The sequence below is a fragment of the Scyliorhinus torazame genome, chromosome 10 (genome assembly GCF_047496885.1).
Source record: "Scyliorhinus torazame isolate Kashiwa2021f chromosome 10, sScyTor2.1, whole genome shotgun sequence".
NCBI lineage: Eukaryota > Metazoa > Chordata > Chondrichthyes > Carcharhiniformes > Scyliorhinidae > Scyliorhinus > Scyliorhinus torazame.
In genome coordinates, this window is record NC_092716.1 from 182,398,675 (window position 1) to 182,420,588 (window position 21,914).

The window sequence follows — 21,914 nt, forward strand, 5'->3', positions numbered from 1 at the left end:
TGTTTGGTATCCACTGCCGGCAATAATTCACCATACCCAGCCAATGACGGACCTCCTTGGCTATTGTAGGGGCGGGGAATTGGCATAGTGGTTCAATCCTACTGGGTTGGAGACTTCTTTCTGTGGCTGTAAGTAAAACTCCTAAGAACTTAACCTTTCTCTGAGCCACCAAGACCTTTGCTTGTGAGACAACATAACCCAACGAGGATAGGTGGTTTACTAATTGGATCACATCATCCCTATTACTGGGCTCGTCAGGACTTGCTACCAATATGTCATCTACATACTGCACTAGAGTGGAACCATGCTCCAATGTCAAGGCCTGGAGTTGGGTCTGCAGACATCTGGTGAAGAGTGTAGGTGAGTTGACGAACCCCTGTGGCAGTCGGGTCCAGGTATACTGCTGTCCATTGTAAGTGAAGGCAAACAAATATTGGCTTTCAGTTGCAAGTGGGAGGGCAAAGAAGGCGTGCTGAAGGTCAATTATGGCGAAGACCCGGGCTTGAGCTGGAATTTGAGCCAGTATGTGGGCAGGGTTAGGGACGAGAGCATGTAACGGCTGTGCGATGGCATTGATTGAACGTAAATCCTGTACTAATCGATACTGGTCTGGTTTGGCTGGTTTAGGCACAGCAAGTATGGGGGTGTTACATTCTGATTGGCAAGGGACCAAAATACCCTGTTGCAACAGCTCTTGAATTAATTTGTCTATAGACGGAGCAGCTTGGGATTTCAGGGGGTATTGCCGAATGGAAGGTAGCTTTACATGATCCTTAATCGTTACCTTAATAGGTGTAACATTTGTCTTTCCCACTTGTGATGGGTATTCCGCCCAGACCTGTGGATTGACATATTCCAAAACATCATGTCCCCAGTGATGCTGCAGTCGAGTGTTAATTGTTTCAGGGACCTCAAAATATTTTATGGCAGTGCCGTCCGGCATGACTTGAAGTGCGTACTCTGTTGGATCCGAATGATCCACTGCCCTCCTTACCATTTGCCCCAGATCCCTGGCATGGTACTGGTCGTGGACCTGACGTGTAATATGAGGGCTTACCGAAGCTGACTGTGGCCATAAATGTGGTGATATTGTAACAAAATCGGCTGTACCTTCTTTTCCCGTGACTGTGGCTGTAACCTTGACTGGCCATTCGGTCCCAATTAATGGCCGGTATTTGTCCTCCAACTCCCTGTTTTGTCCGGTTCTGTCATAGGCCAGGGTAACGTGATGCAGTGAATGTTCAATGTCTAACGTCCACCACTGGGGGGGTGATAGAAATATAGCACTGTTGTCTCATCCTCCATGATTTAACCGTTACCCCCGCGTCTCCGCACTCTAGCTGTAGCTGGAAGGTACACAGTAAATCTCGAGCCAACAAGTTACAGTCCAATCCAGTAGTCACTACAAACTGATGATCTGCAGACTTATTCTCGTAAGTGACTGTCACAGGTTCAGAAATAGGATACTCACACACCTGTCCTTGGAACCCCGACAATTGCTGCGTGTGGTCGGATAATGGTAGTCGAAGTTCTGATTGCACAGAAGACATGGCTGCTCCAGTGTCGATTACAAATGAGTGATGTTGATCTCCTATCTGAAGAGAGATAATAGGTTCCCTGTCCGATTGGAGAGTCCTTATGACTAAATTAGCTAGTCAATCCTGTGTTGGGAAAGGGTTTGCCTGGGAGAAGTCAGTGTATCTCGTCTGTCCTCCCCTTGGTGGGTACCCCCTCCTTTGGGTCGGATAATCTCCTTCTGCTGCCTGTCTTTTAAAGGGGCATTCCTGTTGCCAGTGATCTGCACGGCCGCAATTATAACATGCATTGCTCCCTCTATATCTGCCCCGTCCTCGTCTCCCAGTAGACCAATGGCCCCTCAGAGGGGGCGGCGGTTGTAAAGCTGTTGATGCATACGGTGGGCCATAAAAAGGAGCTGAGGGTCCCTTTGGGTGGGTTTGATATCCTCCCCCTCGCTGATCCACCCACCCAAAGTCACAATATTGGGGCTCCAGCTGGTAAGCTACCATTTCTGCCGCTTGTTGGGGTCGCAGATCATCCTTTTTCATTACATACTCAGTCTTAACCTTTGTAACTGAGCCTCCTTCCTGGCCTACACCCTCCTTCCAATAAAATATGACTGCCCTTGCCATCTGGGAAGGGTCGTTCTCTGTCCAATTCATGTTATTACATTTCACAGCAGTAGCCACAGAAGGTGGTAGGCAATGCATTAACATAGCACAATATTGAGGGGAATTCTGACCATTTTGATATGGCAAGTCGCCTGACTGCCCAGTGTAGATTTCATTAAAACGCTCCAGAACTTCCTCTGGCTCTTCAATCTTCTTAGGTTTTAGGTCTAAGATAGCAGAAATATTTATGGGCTTTTGAAATGTGCTATTCAACGCATTCAGGATCTGTGTCCGTCTATCGTCGTCTAACGCATGGGCTTGCTGAAGTGCGGCGTGGCTAGCATAATTCAAGTGATCAAGATAATTGCGGTACTCTGCTGGGGTTAAAACCTGCTGGACTAGGGCCTAAAGGTCCCTAGAATCAGCGTGATAAATTGAGATGGTAGTTCTCAAGGAATCCACGAAAGCAGCAGGAGATTTTTTCTATCTGGGATTGTAGCCATAATAGCTATCATCTCACTGGGTGTCCATGGGAAGTAAACGTCTATCGTGGGCTGCACCCCGGCAGTCACCGCATCCAGCTTTGGTATCTTCCTAATCGGCAACTGTCTCCGAGTCTCACCAGGGGGCACTCTAGCTATTTCCTCTGGTTCTTCCAAGACTTCGACGTCCCTCCCTGTCACTAGAGGGAGTTCTTTCTCTTCAAAATCATCTGTGGCATCTCCCTTTGTTCTCGAAATTTGCGGTTTCCCCTTGGTCTGGAGGGATTTAGGTGGTAGCTTAATTGTTTCTGGTTAGAATCAAGCCCTTCTCTCGCTGTCCGAGATCTGGTCCTAGAGCTAACTGGGCTTGCGGAACAGAACTCCTCTTCCCCTACTGATCGTGAAGATGGTAAATCGGGACCCACGCTATCAACCAAAAGGGCTGGAGTTACTGGCATGATTGGAATCTGGGGAGCAGTGACTGGATATAAATTATTATACTCTGGTGGTTCTGGAATTAGTGCAGACAATGCTACAGGTGCAGTCGGAACTTTTACTGACATTTTTAAATCATCGAATTGATCATTTTCTGTCAATTCAAGGCCAGCCATTGAACTACGTAGCCCATCTTTTGTTTGACCCGAGCCTTTCCTGTCTTTACTTGCGCGATTTTGAATGCACATTCCTTTTTCAAGACCTGTAATGTTTTTTGGTTACCCTGTTCACTAATTGGAATTCCCATTTTAAGGGCATTGTCCTGCCAACTTGATAACATGATCTTATCTCTTTCCTCTTGACAATATTGTCTCCATAATCCAATTAATTCTTTTGCTTTCATACTTTGACTCTTTTTCCAGATGTGTCCCTGAATGTTCTTAATAATCTCTAGGTCTTTGGTGCCCCCTAGTGGCCATTTATCCCCCATTTTACTCCTTAACGTTGCTGACATTTTCCTGAAATCTTTTGCTTTATCCGGATACATATCGCATAATATTTGCAGTGGCATGCCTGGATCATTTGTGCTATCCAAGGAATTCCCCATAATCTCAACTAGTCCTCAGAACTGCATTTTTCGCCACTACAGTCCAAGGGTACAATTTTAGCTGAATCAACTATAGATTTAAAACACTCACACATGGAATTCAATCATCTTCAGATTTAAAAACACTTATTGAACTGAACCTTCATCTACTGAAGTCACATCAGCCCTAAAAACACTTCCTTAACTGAACCTCCATCTACTGAAGTCACATCAGCCATAAAAACACTTACTTAACTGAACCTCCATCTACTGAAGTCACATCAGCCATAAAAACACTTATACTTGGAATTGAATCATCGTTTTAGATGTACCATCAACCCAAAACCTAACCCAAGCCGAATAAACAATATGAAATCCCATCAATTAAATTTCTAATCCCCAGACTGACTTTTGATTTCGTCGAGACGATCTGTCCGTACCAACCGCGAGTGACCAGACTAATCAGACGATAAGAAGAGGGGAAAAATCAATGCGCGGTCATTTTCCAACTGTACATTGTGGGCCCCTTTTTCCCATCCTCCTGTTCATAATCAGTCTAATTCTGACTTCGCAGTTGGTCAGAACCGTCTTGAGAAATCCAGGGTTTTCGGCACCAAATGACTAATCCCAAATTTCTTTACCCGTCAGTCTGGCCTCAATAAAAGTCGAGATGGATTTGCAGGTACAGCATTAGTTATTTTATTTGACTTGCAAGCCTGACTCAGTTCACAGCGGCACAAAGCACATCTTGCTTCGTACACCTCTGGAATCAAGTGAGTCTGTAGAACAAAGAGGTCTCTACTAATACATTCAAATGGCATCAAGTTTCACATACACGATTCCCATAGGTCATCCTATACCCCTCCTGACCTATCCATACACTCTAATTGGCTCACTTCCAATCCCTTCCTCTGGCCCCTATTACCCAGCATCCTTTTCTCCTCCTTTGGTGGACACACCTCTTCCTTGCTTTGCCATGCGGTCTGAAATCCTTTGTCTGTGAACTCACCAGGATTAGACTGCCCTATCTCTACATTACATTAACTAATATCTCTGAAGTAACTATTTTATATCACATTCGTCAGTATGTGTGCACCTCATGGTGGGCGGTTTGAGCTGAAATTTCATGGCAGCAACATAAAGATAGCTTGAAATGTTACTTTCCATCAGTACTACGGTAAAATGAAATTTTGTGGTGTAGTATGTAGTGTCTCTCCCTCTGATCCAGCAGCTCCGGATTTGGGTCCCATGCAAGGACTTAATGGGGAAGGAAGATGCATTCATAACGCGGTTATACATGTTGAGTAGCAACCTACAAAATTGTTCCAACATGCCAATGGCATGTGGGTAGACTGGGAGAGACTACTGGTCAACCATGCTTCATGTGAAGTGGCGCCCCTCAAGCTATCAGCCTCTGGCGACAGGCTGATAATTATTGGCTTCATTGTGGTGAATCTTGCTGTATCCCTTAAACCCTCTCAGTATCATCATTATACAAGTTTGAAGAAACTAATCTAATTGCTTTCTCTGAAATAAGAACAAAGAACAATGTAGCACAGAAACAGGCCTTCGGCCCTCCAAGACTGTACGGCCATGACAGCTGCCTTTGCCAAATTCCTCGACACTTCTTGTGCCATATTCTTCTACACCCATCCTATCCATGTATTTGTCAAGATGCCTTTTGAACGCCGTTAATGCTTCCACAACTTCCCCTGGTAACGTGTTTCAGGCACCCACCACCCTCTGTGTAAAAAACCTGCCTCGCACATCTCCTCTAAATTTTGTCCCACGGACCTCAAACCTATGCCACTGGTGATTGGCCCCTCCACCCTGGGCAAGAGTGCCTGCCCATCCACTCTCGCCATGCCCCTCATAATCTTGTAGACCTCTAACAGTTCACCCCGCAACCTCCGTCGTTTTAATGAAAACAGTAAAGAGGCGAGAGTTCATCCAGGATTTGAACACGGCACCTTTCGCAAGCCCTCCATTATAACACCCAAAACGGGAATCATACCCCGAGACCAACGAACCACCGGTTCTGCTTCTGCTGCTCTTTCTGTTGCTTTTAAAAATTTCAGGTGACATTCTGCACATTTTATACAAATATTGAACATAACGGAACAGCTGGAAAATAATTGCTAATAATTATGAAGACAGTTTTCACTTTAAATGCAGAATAACCAGGGGCTGGATTCTCCTCTGTCGGGAGTGTCCATTGTGCCGGCAAAGCACCCATGCCCAGGGACTTCCCGACGGTGTGGGGCTACCCACAATGGGAAATCCCATTAGTCGGCTGGCGGGGCGGAGAATCCCACCACCGGCGGGGGCGATCCACACCAGAAAACTGGTGAGACGGGACAGAGAATCCCGCCCCAGATGTTTGGTTCTGCTTCATTCTACTAGGGCAGTGAAAGTGCTGAGACAAATGTTTTGTTGAAGTGCTGTCAATCATCCTTTGTGAAAGGAAGTTAAACTGAAATCTAAAAAGATCTGCTGATAAAAAATTATCTCATTCAGGATCCAAATGCTATTGATTGAGATGAGTTTGCGTGCTGGCTAATATATTTGGTCTCATTATTATTCCAGAACAATCGAAGCTGAAAGAGAGTGAAGATGACAGTGGCCGAGCAGTTGAGAAGACAATGGGCGAAATTCTCCCCAAACGGCGCGATGTCCGCCGACTGGCGCCCAAAACGGCGCCAATCAGACGGGCATCGCGCCGCCCCAAAGGTACGGAATGCTCCGCATCTTTGGAGGCCGAGCCCCAACATTGAGGGTTGAGGGGCTAGGCCGGTGCCGGAGGGATTTCCGCACCGCCAGCTGGCGGAAACGGCCTTTGTTGCCCCGCCAGCTGGCGTGGAAATGACATGTAGGGGCGGCACATGCGCGGGAGCGTCAGCGGCCGCTGACAGTTTCCCGCACATGCGCAGTGGAGAGGGTCTCTTCCGCCTCCGCCATGGTGGAGACTGTTGCGGAGGCGGAAGGGAAAGAGTGCCCCCACGGCGCAGGCCCGCCCGTGGATCGGTGGGCCCCGATCGCGTGCCAGGCCACCGTGGGGGCACCCCCCCGGGGTCAGATCGCCCCGCGCCCCCCCCCTCCCCCCCAGGACCCCGGGGCCCACCCACGCCGCCTTGTCCCGCCGGTAAATAGGTACTTTCATTTACGCCGGCGGGACAAGCAATTTATTGGCGGGACTTCGGCCCATTCGGGCCGTAGATTTGAGCGGGGGGGCCCGCCAACCGGCGCGGCCCAATTCCCGCCCCCGCCGAATATCCGGTACCGGAGACTTCGGCAACCGGCGGGGGCGGGATTCACGGCAGCCCCCGGCGATTCTCCAACCGGGCGGGGGGTTGGAGAATAACGCCCAATTTGTCAAGTTGAAAGAGGTAAGTACCTATTGGGCGGGATTCACTGAAAATGGGGCTGTGACCCCCACGCCGGCGGGAAAACCGGCGCCCATGACTCCGGCGTCAACAGCCCCCTAAAGTAAGGAATTCTCACATTCCTAGGGGGCAAGGTTGCCGCCGGAGTGGAACCCGCAACTCCAGCCGGCGCCGAAGGACCGGCGCGAGTTCGCGCATGCCCGGACGACCAGCGTGATCTTGTGCATTCGCGAACAGGCCGGCGTATTTCCGCACATGCGTGGGGAGTCCCTTCTCCCCGCCGGCCCCTGGGCAATATGGCGGAGCCGTACAGGGGCTCGGCGTGGAGGAAAGAAGGCCCCCCATGGAACCAGCCCGCCTGCAGTTCGGTGGGCCCCGATCGCGGGCCAGGCCACCTGGGGTCAGAACCCCCCGCATTCCCCCCACAAGGCCTCCCCCACACACTTACCTGCCAGGTCCCGCCGTGCGTGAGGTGAGTAATTCACACCGGCGGGACTGGCCAAATCCTTACGGCCACTTGGCCAATCGGGGCCCGGAGCATTGCCGAGGGGCTGCTGTCAACGGAACCCGACCGGCGCGGCGGGAATCCCGCCGTTCCCTGAAAAACGGCGGCAGAAAATAGGGCAGCCAGCGTCGGGGCGGCGGTGTGTGATTCGCGCCTCCTTCCGCGGATTCTCGGACCCGGCTCAGGGTCGGAGAATCCCGGCTATAATTACCATTCTTATCGGTGAGCTGTGAAGACAGTTTTCACTTTAAATGCAGAATAACCAGGGGCTGGATTCTCCACTGTTGGGTGTGTCCATTGTGCCGGCAGAGCACCCACGCCCAGGGATTTCCCGACAATGGGAAATCCCATTAGCCGGTGAGGCATGATCAATTTGGCTGGAGACGAAGTTGAATTCAAACTGAGGCTTTATTAGTGTCTGAAGTGTGGCCTCGACAGCAGCTGACGAAATGGCTGCGAGCTGAAGGCCACGCATATTTATAACCCGGCTCCTGGGCGGAGCTAGCATGCAGGGGCCCAGGTGAACCTGTAGTGCAGGTTCTACCATATAACCCTTAATATAGAAACACAGTGGTTTACCACATTCACCCCCTGTTAAAATTGCGTCCAGCGGGGGTGGTGGATAACTATATACAAATCGCAATCTTTAGTATTTACAGAACAGTGAAAAAAAAATGTCTCTGGTCATCCGGTCCACCCCGGATGTGGACTTCCTGGGGAAGGCAAAAAGACGTTCAGGCGGTGTACTGTTAGTAGCAGTGCAAAGTAATGAGCGAATGGAATGTAGTGCATCAGGGCGGACCTCTTGCCAACGGGGGGCCGGGAGATTTCTGGATCCTAGGGCCAGCTGGACGGCCCTCCATACCGTCCCATTCTCCCTTTCTACCTGTCCGTTTCCCCAGGGGTTGTAGCTCGTCGTTCTGCTGGAGGCGATACCCCTGCTGAGCAGGAACTGACGTAGCTCATCACTCATGAATGAGGAACCCTTGTCACTGTGGATGTAGGCGGGGAAGCCGAACAGAGTGAAGATAGAATTAAGGGCTTTAATGACGGTGGCAGACGTCATGTCGGGGCATGGGATGGCGAAGGGAAAACGGGACTATTCATCGATCACACTGAGGAAATACGTGTGTCGGTCGGAGGAGGGGAGGGGGCCTTTGAAATCGACGCTGAGGCCTTCACCAGGTGTGCGCGGTCCGGCCTGTAGAAGTGCAGTTTGCACTCCGCACAGACCTGGCAGTCCTTGGTGATCTTCCTTACTTTCTCAACGGAGCAGGGCAAACTTTGTGCCTTAATGAAGTGGTACAACCGAGTGATCCCTGGGTGACAAAGGCTGTCGTGCAGGGTCCGGAGTCGGTCTACCTGTGCGCTGGCACATGTACCTCGGGATAGGGCGTCTGGGGGCTCGTTGAGTTTGCCAGGGCGATACTTAATCTCGTAGTTATAGGTGGAGAGCTCGATTCTCCACCCCAAGATTTTGCCATTTTTGATCTTGCCCCGCTGTGTGTTGTTGAACATGAACGCTACCGACCATTGGTCAGTGAGGAGAGTGAATCTCCTGCCGGCCAGGTAATGCCTCCAATGTCGCACAGCCTCAACGATCGCCTGGGCCTCCTTTTCGACGGATGAGTGCCGAATTTCGGAGGCATGGAGGGTGCAGGAAAAGAATGCCACGGGCCTGCCTGCCTGGTTGAGGGTGGCGGCAAGGGCGACGTTCGATGCGTCGCTTTCTACTTGGAAAGGAAGTGTTTCATCTACAGCGTGCATTCCAGCTTTGGCAATATCAGCTCTGATTCGGGCGAAGGCCTGTTGGGCCTCTGCCGTCAGGGGGAAATGAGTGGACTGTATGAGTGGGCGGGCCTTGTCCGCATAGTTTGGGACCCACTGAGCGTAATACGAGAAGAACCCCAGGCAGCGTTTGAGGGCCTTGGGGCAGTGGGGGAGGGGAAGCTCCATGAGGGGGCGCATGCGGCCGGGATCGGGCCCCAGAACTCCGTTCTGGACCACGTAGCCGAGGATGGCTAAGCGGTTTGTACGGAACACACACTTCTCCTTGTTATACGTGAGGTTGAGGAGAGTGGCGGTGCAGAGAAATTTAGCCAGGTTGGCGTCGTGGTCCTGCTGATCATGGCCGCAGATGGTCACATTGTCCAGGTACGGAAACGTGGCCCGCAAGGGGTACCGGTGACCATTCGGTCCATCGCCCTTTGCAAGACCGAAACCCCATTGGTGACGCTGAAGAGGACCCCGAAGGAAGTGATATAGCCGGCTGTCTGCCTCGAAGGCTGGTCCGATTTACGGATGGGGAGCTGGTGGTAAGCAGATTTCAGGTCCACCGTTGAGAAGATCCGGTACTGTGCAATCTGGTTAACCATGTCAGATATGCGTGGGAAGGGGTACGCGTCGAGCTGCGTGTACCTGTTGATGGTCTGGCTGTAGTCCACGACCATTCGATTTTTCTCCCCAGACTTAACCACTACCACTTGAGCTCTCCAGAGGCTGTTGCTGGCCTCGATGACTCCCTCCTGAAGCAACCACTGGACCTCAGAGCTGATGAAGGTCTTATCCTGGGTGCTGTACCGTCTGCTCCTGGAGGCGACGGGTTTGCAATCTGGGGTTAGATTGGCAAAGAGGGAAGGAGGATCGACCTTTAGGGTCGCGAGGCCGCACACAGTGAGGGGTGGTAAGGGTCCGCTGAATTTAAGGGTCAGGCTCTGGAGGTTGCACTGAAAATCCAGGCCAAGGATAAGTGCAGCGCAGAGGTTAGGGAGGACATAGAGGCGAAAACCGTGGAACTCTACGCGTGACCGTACAGTACCCACAGATCACTGCGCGATGGGATCTGGAGGCCAGGGAGATACTTTGATTGGTAGGGTGTACCTGAAGGGCACTGTACCATATATAAGGGCGCCTTACCGTATTTGGATGTACAAAGCTCTTGGTGCTCCCGGAGTCCAGTAGGCAGGAGGTCACGTGGCCGTTGACTTTCACGCTGGTGGATGTGTTGGTCAGAGTGTGTGGTCTGGACTGGTCGATTACCATGGATGTGAGTCGTAGTTGATCGTCGGGTAGTGAGACGTCCTGGCAGTCACAGTCCCGAACTAGTGGGATCAGGGCCCTCCAGAAGTCCTCGATTGACTCACCAGGTAGTTGAGTACGCATTGCGAGCGCGTGTCTGGCAAAGAGCGTGTTCGTCTTCTGCTCATAATTCTCTTTGAGTCGAGTCATAGCATCAGCGTAATTGGGCACATCCTGAATCAGCGGGAAGATTTTAGAGCTCAGTCTGGAGTACAAGATTTGAATCTTCTGAGCTTCTGGAATAGGGGTCGGCGCCGTGTTGATATACGCTTCAAAACAAGCTAGCCAGTGCTGGAAGTCCTTTCTGGCATCGCTTGCGTGTGGATCCAGCTGCAGTCGATCTGGTTTAATCCGGAGGTCCATCTTCTGAATCAGATACTAATAAATTGAGGCACGATCAATTTGGCTGGAGACGAAGTTGAATTCAAACTGAGGCTTTATTAGTATTTGAAGTGCGGCCTCCTACAGCAGCTGACGAAATGGCTGCGAGCTGAAGGCCACGCATATTTATAACCCAGCTCCTGGGCGGAGCTAGCATGCTGGGGCCCAGGTGAACCTGTAGTGTAGGTTCTACCGTACAACCCTTAATATAGGAACACAGTAGTTTACCACAGCCTGCTGGCGGGACGGAAAATCCTGACATTGGCAGGAGCGCACCGCACCAGAAAACTGGTGAGATGGGACGGAGAATCCCGCCCTAGATGTTTGGTTCTGTTTCATTGTACGAGGGCAGTGAAAGTGCTGAGACAAGTGTTTTGTTGAAGTGCTGTCAAACATCCTTCGTAAAAGAAAGTTAAACAGAAATCCAGGAAGGTCTGCTGATAAAAAAAATGATCATATTCAGGATCCAAATGCTATTGGTTGAGGTGAGTTTGTGTGCTGGCTAATATATTTGGTCTCATAATTATTTCAGAACAATCGAAGCTAAAAGAGAGTGAAGATGACAGTGGCCGAGCAGTTGAGAAGACAATTTGTCACGTTGAAAGAGGTAAGTATCTATGTCGAGTACATTATTCCCATTCTTATCGCTGGGCTGTCATATATTCTGTCACAATAAACACACAAATAATCTCAGTGTGGATTTCACCAGGAGAGGGGTTTTCCAAACTTTTCATCACTTGAACAGTTGGTACAGCATCACGGAGGAGAATCTAGGATAGCGATAGAATTGGAGAGGCACTTTGCAAAGTGTTTGTGTTTTGTACAGCATTATCCCACCAATAGCAGGTCAAAAGAATGCAAATACAAAAGCAAAGTAATGCAGAGGCTGGAAATCTGAAATGAAAGAAAGAAAATGCTACAAAACTCAGCAGGTCGGACAGCATCTCTGGTGAGAAACAGAGTTAATGGCCGGGGAATTCCAGTGGCTCCCACCACGGCGGGGCATGCGGCCGGCCATCCAAACGTCCATTGTCATTCGACGGAACTGGAAGATCCTGGAAGTAGGTGGGGGTACAAAACCCAGCCAATGATTCTGGTCGGGACAACCCATCTGCTCCAATGAAGGATCATCAAACTAAAGCATTCATTCTAGAACGAGAGTTCACAGATATAGGTTGGCAGTTGGTAGATTTAAAACTGAGATGAGGAGGAACTACTTCTTGCAGAGGGTGGAGAATTTGTGGATCTAGCTGCCCATACTGCTGTGGAATCTAAATCATGTGGTTTCAAGAAGGAGATAGACATATTTCTGATTTTATAAATGGGTTAAAGGGAAATGGGCAACAGGCAGTAAGGTGGATTTGAGACCGGGAAGAGAACAGCTGTGGTCTGATTCAATGGTGGAGCAGGCTCAGAGGGCTGAATTGCCTACTTCTGGTCTTGATACCTGTCATGATATGCAAACATGCAGCTAATGAACACATAGAATAGGACACGACCAATGAGCAGTCAGGACACTCTGGTGTGGTATCTCACTATAAAAGGGATGAGGCCCTCAAATCCCGCCTCTTTCCACAGACCAACATCTACAGAGTGAGACAGGGTGTATCCTCAGTATCACACCCCAGCACGTGGCTTAGAGCAAGGCTGGTTCAGTTAGACTGAGTTACTACATTTAGATTAGAAGAGAGTCGAACTCATTGAGAACTGTGCTGAAAGTTCAATAAAACACATTGAACTCACTTCAAAGTCTGGAGCATCTTTTACTCAAAACTGCACCAAGTGGCAGCTTGTGTTATTCCAAATTACATAGCACGACAGTGCCTAACCGAGGTGAGTGTCTCTGGGATGGTGGAGGGTGTTGGAGACAGATGTGACAGGAAGTCGGTGTCTTTCCCGGACTCGAGCTCCTGGGGTGTCTCGGGATGCAGGTCGAGGGCTACCATCTGAGTCGGTCACATCACCGTCGCTGGTTAACACACGGGGTTCTGGCTGTGGCTGGGAGCGGGGGATGACAGATGGGCCCGCCTTATCACCAGCAGCTCCTGCAAGACACAAGACAAATTGCAGTGCGGTGGTGGGGTTGGGGGCGGTTTGGTGGGGGGGGGGGGGGTGGTGGGGGAGGGGGTGGGGGTGGTGGGGGGGGGGGGTGGTGGGGGGGGGATGGGAGGGGTGGGGGGGTGGGGGGGGGGGTTGGTGGTGACGGGTGACACACATGTCATGGGGAACCGCAATGCAGTGGGGTCTCACTTCCTCGCCTGATGCTGGCCTCCGCCTCGACGACTGCCCTTTGCTCGGGCCCTCCGACTACATCCAGTGCCCTCTGTTCCACTGTGTTGAGGGGCCACAGTTCTGGCGGCCTCCCTCCAGTCTTATCCTACTCTCAGTGGTTGTGCGCAGCCTTCTCCTGGTGGGCGAGTGGGGTGAGGGGGATTTGTTACGGACGTGTGGGACAGGGGTTGGTGCTGTGGGCACACTGCTGCCTGCTCACCCTGGCCGCCCTGAAGAGGTTGTGCAATTTCCTTCGGCACTGCTGGCCGGTCCTGGTAGAGTTGCCCGAGGTGCTGATGACCTCAGCTACCTGTGCCCAGGCCTGGCGAATGATGGCAGCTGGCAGCCTCCATCCCACCCCCGAATCAGGGTCGCCCACTTCTCCTCCACAGTGCCTACAGTTCCACATCAGTAAACTTTGTGCCGCTCGTCTTGGTGCCATTTCGCTGGCTGGGATGGTGTGCGTGGGGAGTGAAGTGTGTATTCGCAGGTGCAGCTTGTCAGCCTCTGGAGTGTCAATCTCGAACCCGGTGAATCCGGCATCACTTCTCATTGGAATCGATTGTGTTCCACATGGTGCTTGTGCAAGCCCCTTAACGGTTGTTGAATTAGTCCTGGTGCGGCGCCGCTTTTACTGTCGTTGACGTCCACTATATATTGAGAACAAATTAAGTTCCCTTTTGACAAACTCCAGACTAGTAGATGTGAGCATTCTGGCAAAAAAAGAACCTGCCTTTTACTGTGAAAATGTGGTCTGTCACCTTTACCTTCCACCCCATTGGGTTTGATTGGACGCCTTGCTGACTAAATCCACTTGAATAATGCTGTAGACTGAATGCCTGGAATTGAAACAGGGGACTAATATGAAAGGGTAAGGGTGACACGGTGGCACAGTGGTTCGCACAGCTGTCTCATAGCGCCAGAGACCCAGGTAAAATTCTGGACTTGGGTCACTGTCTGTGCGGAGTCTGCACATCCTCCCCGTGTGTGCGTGGGTTTCCTCCGGGTGCTCCGGTTTCCTCCCACTGTCCAAAGATGTGCAGGTTAGGTAGATTGGCCATACTAAAATTGCCCCTTTGTGTCCAGTGATGTACAGAATAAGGTGGGATTTCGGGGATAGGGCAGGGGCGTGTGCCTGGGTAGGGTACTCTCTCAGAAGGTTGGTGCAGACTCAATGCACCTGCTCATTGATGCACCGTCAATTACCACAAAGACGAAAATAGTGGAACAATCGAGGCTTTATTGAACAAGATGTTGTACCTCCTGTAGCTGGAACCAGAATGGCTGCAGCATCGGAGAGCACACACATTTATACGCCGCCTGCTGGGTGGAGCCAGTAGGCAGGGATTTACCGTTGTACCCTTAATATACGGGCAGTGCTGTAATACATATAATATGCCACTAGTGGTGACTACCACATTCACCCCCTGTTAAAAAGGAGTCCGGCGGGGGTGGTGGAAAAGATTACAAGTTAATTCTGTCGGGGGCCTTGACCCTCCTCTGCGATCGCCTCAGTCCTGGTGGTGATGTAGGCGCCGACTTGGTCACATGCGACTCCGGGAGCGTGTTGTCCTCGTCTTTGTCACTCCTGAGTGGATCCAGTGGGAGGACGGATCCTGCTGGGGTGGGGGCTGCGGTGAGGTTCGCTGGAGGGAGGGTGAGTGACGCAGGGGTGAATGAGGCAACCGGGCGGGTGGGGGGATGGTGGTGTCAAGTCGTGGGTCGTGGGGGGGGGGGGATCCAGCTGGTTCCAGGTCCCGCTTATGGTTCCGCACATGCTTCCGGAGGAGGACGGGTCCAGGAACTGTCAGCCATGTTGGGAACGAGACCCCGGAGGTGGACCTCCTGGGGTCTCATTAGTCACGGTGCAGAGGAGCGATTGGATGGAGTGGAGCGCTTCGGGGAGGTCCTTCTGCCAGCGGGAGACTGGGAGATTTTTGGACTGCAGGACCAGCAGGACGGCCTTCCAGACCGTCCCGTTCTTCCTCTCCACCTGCCCGTTTCCCCGGGGGTTGTAGCTGGTCGTCCTACTCAAGGCGATGCTCTTGCTGAGCAGCAACTGACGCAGCTCATCGCTCATGAAAGAGGATCCCCGATCGCTGTGGATATAGGTGGGGAAACCGAACAGAGTGAAGATGCTGTGCAGGGCTTTGATTACCGTGGCAGAAGTCATATCGGGGCACAGGATGGCGAAAGGAAACCGGGAGTACACATCAATCACGTTCAGAAAGTACATATTGCGGTCCAGAGGCCCTTTGAAGTCCACGTTGAGGCGCTCAAAGGGGCGAGAGGCCTTCACCAGGTGCACTCGATCTGGCCGGTAGAATTGCGGCTTGCACTCTGCGCAGACTTGGCAGTCTCTGGTGATGGTCCTGACCTCCTCAATGGAATAGGGCAGGTTGCGGGCCTTGATAAAATGGAAGAACTGGGTGACCCCCGGATGGCAGAGGTCATAGTGGAGAGCCCGGAGTCGGTCCACTTGTGCGCTGGCACACGTACCGCAGGATAGGGCATCAAGGGGCTCGTTGAGCTTACCCGGGTGATACAAGATCTCACAATTATAAGTGGAGTGCTCGATCCTCCACCTCAAGATCTTGTCATTTTGATCTTGGCGTGCTGTGTATTATTAAACATAAAGGCAACCGACCGTTGGTCAGTGAGGAGAGTGAATCTCCTGCCGGCCAGGTAATGCCTCCAATGTCGCACAGCTTCCACAATGGCTTGGGCCTCCTTTTCGACAGAGGAGTGCCGAATTTCGGAGGCATGGAGGGTGCGGGAAAAGAAGGCCACGTGCCTGCCCACCTGGTTGAGGGTGGCGGCCAGAGCTACGTCCGATGCATCGCTCTCGACCTGAAAGAGGAGGGACTCGTCGACCGCGTGCAACGTGGCCTTGGCGATGTCTGCCTTGATGCGGTTGAAGGCCTGGCGGGCCTTAGCCGCCAGGGGGAAAACTGTGGACTGAATGGGTGGGCGGGCCTTGTCCGCATAATTAGGGACCCACTGGGCGTAATAGGAGAAAAACCCCAGGCATCGTTTCAGGGCCTTGAGGCAGTGGGGGAGAGGGAGTTCCAGGATGCGGTCGGGGTCGGGCCCTCGGACTCCATTTTCCACTACATAGCCAAGGATGGCTAAGCGGTTGGTGCGGAACATGCATTTCTCCTTATTGTATGTGAGATTAAGGAGTTTGGCGGTCTGGAGGAATTTTTGGAGGTTTGCGTCGTGGTCCTGCTGATTGTGGCCGCAGATGGTGATATTATCTAGGTACGGGAAGGTGGCCCGTAGTCCATACCGGTCAACCATTCGGTCCATCACTCACTGGAAGACCGAGACCACATTAGTGACGCCGACGGGAACCCTAAGGAAGTGATAGAGGCGGCCATCTACTTCGAACGCAGTGTATTGGCGGTCCTCCGGGCAGATGGGGAGCTGGTGGTAGGCGGACTTCAAGTCCACTGTGGAAAAGACTCGCAATCTGATTGACCATGTCAGATATGCGTGGGAGGGGGTACGTGTCGAGTTGCGTGTACCGATTGATGGTCTGACTGTAGTCAATGACCATCCTGTGCTTCTCCCCAGTCTTCACTACCACCACTTGAGCTCTCCAGGGGCTGTTGCTGGCCTCAATGACCCCTTCCCGCAGAAGCCGTTGGACCTCCGACCTGATGAAGGTCCTGTCCTGGGCACTGTACCGTCTGCTCCTAGTGGCGACGGGTTTGAAATCCAGGGTGAGGTTCACAAACAGGGAAGGTGGATCGACCTTAAGGGGCGTGAGGCCGCAGACGGTGAGGGGGGTGTAGAGGTCCACCGAATTTTAAAGTTACGCTTTGGAGGTGGCACTGAAAATCCAGGCCAAGTAACAGGGCAGTGCAAAGGTGGGGGAGGACGTAGAGCCGGAAGTTGCTGAACTCTACGCCTTGGACAGTGATGGCCGCGATGCAGTACCCCCGGATTTCCACGGAATGGGATCTGGAGTCCAGGGAGATTTTCTGGGTGACGGGGTGTACCGGGAGGGAGCAGCGCCTTACCGTAGTGGGGTAGATGAAGCTCCCGGTGCTCCCGGAGTCAAAGAGGCAGATCGGCTCGTGCCCATCGATCTTCACCGTTGTCGTCACGGTCGCGAGGTTGCGGGGCCGGGACTGATCCAGGGTGATAGAGGCGAGCTGCGGCAGATGCTGGGAGGTCCCGGGCTGGTCAGCGGTGGCGGAGGTAGCGGCAGGCGATGAACAGCCAGACGAGCGGGGGACCTGAGGCGCCCTCCAAAATGGTGCCAAAGATGGCGGCGCGCGCACATGGCAGGCGGCATCAAAGATGGCGGCACCCACGGGCAGCACGTGGCTTGCAGTGTTGAAGATGGCGGCGCCCCTGGGTCGCACATGGTGGGGTGTAGGAATGCAGGGCCTGGAAACAGCAGCGAAGTGTCCTTTCTTCCCACACCCGTTGCAGGTCGTGCTCCGCGCCGAGCAGCACTGCCTGGGGTGTTTGGTTTGCCTGCAAAAATAACACTTGCGCCCCCCCAGAGTTGGCTGGCTGCCGCGCGGCGCAGGCTTGCGGTGAGCTGGAGTCGGCAGATGGTGGGGCCCACGATGCCCACGAGGGTGCCGCGCGGTCGGGGGCGTAGGACTGAACGTTTACGGGAGGCCACTTCTAACGAATTAGCGAGCTGCCTAGTTCCTGCAAGATCAAGCTTGGCCCCTTCCAATAGCCGCTGGCGGATGTACGCAGACTTCATGCCCATGACGTAAGCGTCTCTAATTAAAAGTTTGGTGTGCTGGACTGCCGAAACTGCCTGGCAGTCGCAGTTCCTACCTAGGATGTGCAGGGCACGCCAGAAATCATCCAGAGACTCTCCGGGGAGTTGCTGTCTCATGGCCAGGAGGTGCCTGGCGTATACTTGATCCACTGGTCGAACGTAATGTCCCTTCAGGAGCTCCATCACTTCGGAGTAGGTGGGCGCATCCCGAATGAGGGGAAAAATGTCAGGGCCCACCCGTGAATAGAGGACTTGGAGCTTCTACGAGTCCGAGAGTTCTTCAGCGGCTGTTCTGAGGTAGCTTTTGAAGCAGGCTCGCCAGTGGTCAAAGGCGGACGTAGCGTTGGCTGCTTGAGGGCACAGCTGCAGGCGATCAGGCTTGATGCGGAGATCCATCATTTAAAAAATCTTGCTCAATAAATTGATGCACCATCAATTACTACAAAGACGAGGATAGTGAAACAATCGAGGGTTTATTGAGCAAGATGTTGTGCCTCCTGTAGCTGGAACCAGAATGGCTGCAGCATCGGAGAGCACGCACATTTATACGCCGCCTACTGGGCGGATCCAGCAGGCAGCGGCTTACCGTTGTACCCTTAATATATGGGCAATGCCGTAATACATATAATATGCCACTAGTGGTGACTACCACACTCATGCACGGTAGAGATTCTATGGTTCTATTATTGTAACAGTAAAGGAAAGGGGAGATGAAAGAGGAAAGGGTGAGGGCTAACAGTGAGATCAGGGAGAAGAGAAGATAATGGAACCAGCAAGGTAGGCAAGGAACAGTGGCGAGAGGAGGGAGAGATGTGTCCAATGCATTTGCAATGAGGTCATGATGGCAGTGGAAGAGGCAACCCAACATCTTTTTTTGATTCTTTGCTCCCATTCTAATATTTCACAATATTACGGTTTTGCAAGTAACTGTTTTTGAATAAGAGCTGCTTCGCCGTGCATGTCATTTGGATGGGATTTTCCAGCCCTTCCCTCAGGTGAGATTTTCCAGTCCTGCCACATGCAAATTGCCATTGATTTCAGGACGAGTGGAAAATCCCGTCAGCAGCCAATAGTGAGCCACCTCCACCGCAGGAAAATCCGTTGTGAGAGGGCTAGAGGGGGCAGCCAGGAAACTTTCCTGTCAATGACATTGTGCAGCTTCTCTGGAGGAAGAAAACAAAAATAGCTGCATTTTACAGGATGCCATGGTTCCCACCCTCTTTCCCCAGCTAAAGGTCAGTGGGTAGAAGAACGGCAGCCCCATGCTCATTTTGACCATGAATAGGCAGGAGGCTGGATTCTCTACACACCCCCCAACACCCCCTCAGAGACAGGAAGTCATGACTCAGAGCGCTACCAGCTATTTCATTGGCCGGCAGCTCTCAGCAGCGTGCCATGAGATTGTTGTTAGAACTAGATACCGAGGTAAGTTGCCGACTGGGGGTCGGGGTGGGCGGGTGTGGGGGGAGGGTGCGGAGTTGTCAGGGACATGCTGGCAGGTCTCAATGAGAGAGGGATGGGAGGACTAGGTTTGTGAGGTGAGGATGGAGGGTAAAGGGGGAAATGCAATCTTGGGAGTTTGGGAGTTTGAATTGTTGACATGTGTGGTGGAAGTCACCCTCTGATCCTGATGGCACATTTTATTTTTTCAAGTTTTAGAAACTCCGCTAGGTCGGAGATCCAGTCTGAGCGAGTACAAAACTCTGGCACGGCCGCATTTGGAGTATTGCGTACAGTTCTGGTCACCGCATTATAGGAAGGACGTGGAGGCTTTGGAGCGGGTGCAGAGGAGATTTACCAGGATGTTGCCTGGTATGGAGGGAAAATCTTATGAGGAAAGGCTGATGGACTTGAGGTTGTTTTCGTTGGAGAGAAGAAGGTTAAGAGGAGACTTAATAGAGGCATACAAAATGATCAGGGGGTTAGATAGGGTGGACAGTGAGAGCCTTCTCCCGCGGATGGAAATGGCTGGCACGAGGGGACATAGCTTTAAACTGAGGGGTAATAGATATAGGACAGAGGTCAGAGGTAGGTTCTTTATGCAAAGAGTGGTGAGGCCGTGGGATGCCCTACCTGCAACAGTAGTGAACTCGCCAACATTGAGGGCATTTAAAAGTTTATTGGATAAGCATATGGATGATAATGGCATAGTGTAGGTTAGATGGCTTTTGTTTCGGTGCAGCATCGTGGGCCGAAGGGCCTGTACTGCGCTGTATCGTTCTATGTTCTATGTTCTATGAGGCCTTGGGTGGCACTGTCGAACTCCATCCAAGCAGGAGTCGCGACCGGGCAACCAGGGAGACCAATGCCACGGTATCGCCCTCCCTCCCCACAAAGAGCTCTGGGTGCTCCTATACCCCGAAGACTGCCACTAATGGCTCCATCTTCACTCCTACCACTCTGGATATTGCCTCGAAGAAGGCAACCTGAAGAGTTTGGGGCAGGACCAGAACATTTGGGTGTGATTAGCCAGACCCCCCTGATACCACTCGCTCTTCTCCGTCACCTCCGGGAAGAACCCGCTCATCCGTGTTCTGGTTCGGTGTGTCCCGTGCACCACCTTTAGCTGCGTTAGGTTCAGCCCTGCACATGATGAAGTGGAATTTACCCTGTGCAGAGCTTCGATCCAGAGTCCTCCCCCTATCTCCAATGCCAGTTCCTCCTCCCATCTTTCGCCGCCTCAATCCGTAGAAACTACTCCAGAGTCTAAAGAATCTTGGAAGGTGACCACGAATGTGTTCACTATTTCTAGGGCCACTTCCTTAAGTACTCTGGGATGTAGATTATCAAACCTTGTGGATTTTTTGGCCTCCAATGCTAAATCGCTGGCTTTGAAAGCAGACCAAGGCAGGCCAGCAGCATGGTTCAATTCCCGTAACAGCCTCCCCGAACAGGTGCCGGAATGTGGCGACTAGGGGCTTTTCACAGTAACTTCATTGAAGCCTACTTGTGACAATAAGCGATTTTCATTTCATTCAATTTCCCCAGCACCATTTCCCTACTAATACTGATTTCTTTCATTTCCTCCCTCTCACTAAACCTGTGTTGCACAACATTTCTGGTCTGTTATTTCTGTCCCCCTTTGTGAAGACAGACCAAAGTATGTACTTAGCTGGTCAGGCGTTTCTTGGTTTCCGATTATAAATTCCCCTGTTCCTGGCTGTAATCAACTGCCCCCTTTATCTCTGACCGGTGTGACATTATTTGGATGCTAAAATTAATTTATTCAATAATGATTATTTTATTTTATTTTGTTTCCACAGAAAATCCAAGTTAGCAAAGCGTCAAGTATAAGAATGCTTGATTTTATATCATGACACCATGAAGATATTCTTCTACTATGAGATCATGTTGGACTCAGGAATGTCAAGAGGTCTCAAATGCACCAGATAAACATCTTGACTGTAAATATAGACGTTATCTTGCCGTAGAACACTACACTGCGGAAGAAGCTGAGGACTGATCTTCATTGGCTTACCTTCCTGCCGATTTTGTACAACTTATTAAAATGCATTTATTATTATTATCTTGGTGCTAGCACCCTTTCCTCTGCAATCTTGGATTGCAAGATTAAGGTCCTCAAAAGCAAACCCATGGCGTGCAAATTGGTTGTCACGAGACAGCTTGAATCTGAAGTGAAGCAGTATGAATGTAAAATAAAAAGAAGAAAATGCTAGATAAACTCAGCAAGTCTGGCAGCATCTGTGGAGAGAGAGAGAGACAGAGTTAACGTTCCGAGTCCATTTTGACCCTTCTACAGAACAGACTTTGCTCTAATGTTAGGGTAATCGGATTGGTCAAAACCTTGTGTAACAATTACAATTATGGGTTCTAATGAGTGGATACATCCTTAAAGGCACATTATTCAGCTTTGGTAGCAAAATAACACATTCAATTCATGTGCTTTACATGGC

General features: G+C 51.4%; 1 protein-coding gene and 1 pseudogene across 2 annotated transcripts in view; both read left to right on the top strand.

The window, feature by feature from the left end:
• LOC140384404 (uncharacterized) overlaps nucleotides 1-6,284 on the top strand; it is a 109,775-nt gene extending 103,491 nt beyond the window's left edge. For both annotated transcript variants that reach the window (XM_072466079.1, XM_072466080.1), the window contains one exon: nucleotides 6,219-6,284. The gene's annotated coding sequence lies outside the window, so the exon portion shown is untranslated. The remainder of the gene's footprint in view (nucleotides 1-6,218) is intronic.
• The window catches only part of LOC140430276 (colorectal mutant cancer protein pseudogene), a 183,653-nt pseudogene that overhangs the window by 124,006 nt on the left and 37,733 nt on the right, over nucleotides 1-21,914 (top strand).